Here is a 3,310-nt window from a genome sequence, read left to right on the forward strand (position 1 = left end):
AGACCGGAGTGACACTGGCTATCCTCCAGTCTTCAGGGACCTCCCCTGTTATCCAAGACCTCTCAAAAATGATGGAGAGCGGTTTGGCAATGACCTCCGCCAGCTCCCTCAGCACACGTGGATGCACCCCATCAGGTCCCATGGACTTGTGGACCTTAGTACTGCCTAGGCGCTCACGCACGTCCTCTTTCCTGACTAAAGGGAAGTCTCCCATTCCCCAGACCCTCTCCCTAACCTCCAGGGTGTGGGATTCCTGCAGGAGAGCCTTTTCACTGAAGACGGAAGTAAAGAAGGCATTCAGTATCTCTGCCTTCTCAGCATCCCCCGTTACCAGAACCCCCCCTCACTTAGTAAGGGGCCCACATTCTCTCTAGTTTTCCTTTTGCTGTTAACATACTTGAAGAAGCCTTTTTTATTATCCTTTATCACTTTAGCCTCTCATCAGCTGGGGGAGTACAGTTGCTTTATGAACACTTCATTATATAAATGTGCCATGAGCATAAAAGTGCTCTGTGGTTGATGCATTTGGAACTGGGCAAAAAGATGGATAGTCTATAGCCAAGCCAACTTGATTGGTGTTGGACTGAATCATCTCTAGAGGTCCCTTTCAACCCCTGCAATTCTGTTATCCCTCTGGGCAGCAAAAATGGAGTGCTCAAAAGCTGCTTCTCAGTATTATCATTTCATCACTCAGTGAATCCAAGGAATCTTTTCCTTGGGACATAGGAAGGGAGTTCCAACAGGGCACGAGAGCTGGCTTGCTTCCCACTCACAGCTTCCACAGCTCCCTATGTCCATGAAGTGACAGCTCTGGCTGTCCCTGCAGCCCTGGGTGACAGCAGCACTTCTGTGCAGTGCTACTCAGTGACGTGAGGTCCAGAGACACCTGGCACTGCCCACCAGCACAAAATATGAACTACAACAGCAAGAAATGGATGGGCAAGGCTGTGAGGTCGTCTCCTTGGAGATCTCCAGACCCACCTGGATGTACTGCTGGGCACCACCTTTGGCCAATGGAGAAATAAGGAGAGAAAAAGGATCAAAGCCTCAAACGCAAAAACAAACAAATCAAGCTAAAAATCCCACTCAGCTCTAGGGAGCTGGGTTTTTTTCGGTTGGCAGCCTGGCAGGCCGCTATGAAGAAGGGAGAGAGGGAGATGGCAGGCGGTGCTACTGGGGACCCAGCGGCGGTGCCGCACCGCGGGCTGTTCCGGCTGTGTCCAGCAGAGGGCGCCACCGCATCGCTGCCGGTACGGGAGACTCCGGGGCGGGGCAGGGAGGCAGGGATGCTGCGGCTCTCCCGTTGCTCCTCCAGAGAAGAGCTGCACCAGGATGAGCTTGCTGCCCTTTAACTGGGTGCAGTGTAGGATCACAGAATCGTTTGAGGTGGAAGGGACCTGCTGAAAACGTGGGTGAGAGCCTCTTTGCCTTGCGCATGGCAGGGCTCTGAGGGTCACAGCAGCTTGCAGTGGGAGGATGCCATCCCACCCCAGCTTTACGAGATGAAATCCCATCCCCAGGCTTTTCCCTGCTGCCAGAGCTAGCCACGACACCAGTATTTCCAGAAGGACGCCCCTCTTTCGCAGACCCCACTCCCTCTGCCCACAGGGGGGTGTCAGAGGCCAGGCGCAGCTCACACCCACCAGGTAGTAAGAGTTGCTGGCATGGGATTTGGCTTTGATAGGCGGCAGGAGGCGCTCCCAGCATCAATTCCACTTCCATTAAGGACAGAAGAACGGTTTCGTGTGCCAGATCTGGTTGCTTAGGATGATAAAAGCAAGCCATCAGCACGGGCATCATCAAATCTCAAATCTCTCAGCAGATATTGGCTGACTCACTTCCTGCATAACCTTCTTCACAAGCCGGACCGAACAAACAGAACTGGCAGATCCTTCCCCAGAATACCTCCAGTCTAGGCTGTCATGGGCACAGTCTGCTTTTTGCGGTAGATCAAAGCACGCCATGTCTGTCACCCAGCAGCCCTCCCAGTAGGGACCCAACCACATCCCAGCAACTCACTTCAACCAGACAAGACCTTGTGAAGTGATGGCTGTGAGGTTTAATTAAGGTTCAGCAGGGGGTGTTTAAAGCAGGGAAGAAACCCAAGTTTAATTATCCCCTGGAGGCTGCTGACGATATGATGGGGCTGCCCTGTGAGCTTCAGCTGCGAACGGTTGGTCTGAGATGATTTCATCTTATCAGGAAGGATGCTGGGAGTGGGAAGCATTTGGTCATGGCAGGGAGAAAGAAGGGGAAATCAAAACCAGCTGTGCTCCTAATGCAGGCTTCGTAAACTGTACAATCATTGCAGGTGTCCCTATACAATGCAGGGACAACTACATCTGGATCAGGTGTTCAGAGCCCCATCCAGCCTAACCTTGCATGTCTCCAGGGATGGGGCTTCCACCACCCCTATGAGTAACCTATGCCAGCACCTCACTGCCCTTATTGTGAAAAAATAACTTGTTCATCCCTCCAGCCAGAGGCTCCTTCCTTCTCACCACGGATGGCAGGGTATCCCTACCCAAAATCAGCCATCTACCATCTAGTGCAGAACTGTCAGTCAGTCCATGGAGATTGGCTCTCTTTGGGCCTGACTCCCTTGCACGTGGCCTTTGGGAAAACATAATAAAAGAGTCTAAAAGTACCATTTATTGCTGGAAGTCTGTGATCCCAGCCCAAGAAAGACATTGTGAAAAGAGCATTACCAAATAAAGGGCTTTTGTGCCAAAAGGTGTGAGTGGTGATGCCACAGATGTGTGCTGGGAGCTGTGTCCATGGACAACGACCTCCTCTTGCAGCCAGCTTGCTCATGTTCTATGCGGGCTCAGGCCTGATGAAGCTGACTTGGGTTATTAAGGTGAAGAGATTATAAGAGTCATAGATTCATTGAGGTTGGAAAAGACCTCCAAGGTCATGTAGTCCAATCACCAACTCGCCACCACTACGCTCACTAAGCGCATCCCCAAAGACCCAAAGGACCAGAAGACCCACACCCAGAAGATTCACGTGCTGGCTGTGCCTGGGATGCTCCCAAAGCTGAGCACCAAGGGCAGAATTCCAGGTGGTGCACAGCAATGAGGTCCTCATAGTTGTTTGCTGGTTCTCCTGTCATGGTACGGCTCTACACAACCTCCACTTGGTGAGGGGGGTCTGTCTCTCAGAGGAGGGCAAACCCACCAGGAATTATGGTTTTCTGGTGCCAAAAGAAACAAGCCAGCAAGGCAAACACCTAGGAGTCATCCCTTAATCAATTTCTTTAACCACTTGTGACCTCATATTGCAAGATTTGGGTGTCCTGACAGCCGAT

The sequence above is a fragment of the Meleagris gallopavo genome, chromosome 7 (genome assembly GCF_000146605.3).
Source record: "Meleagris gallopavo isolate NT-WF06-2002-E0010 breed Aviagen turkey brand Nicholas breeding stock chromosome 7, Turkey_5.1, whole genome shotgun sequence".
Classification (NCBI taxonomy): Eukaryota; Metazoa; Chordata; class Aves; order Galliformes; family Phasianidae; genus Meleagris; species Meleagris gallopavo.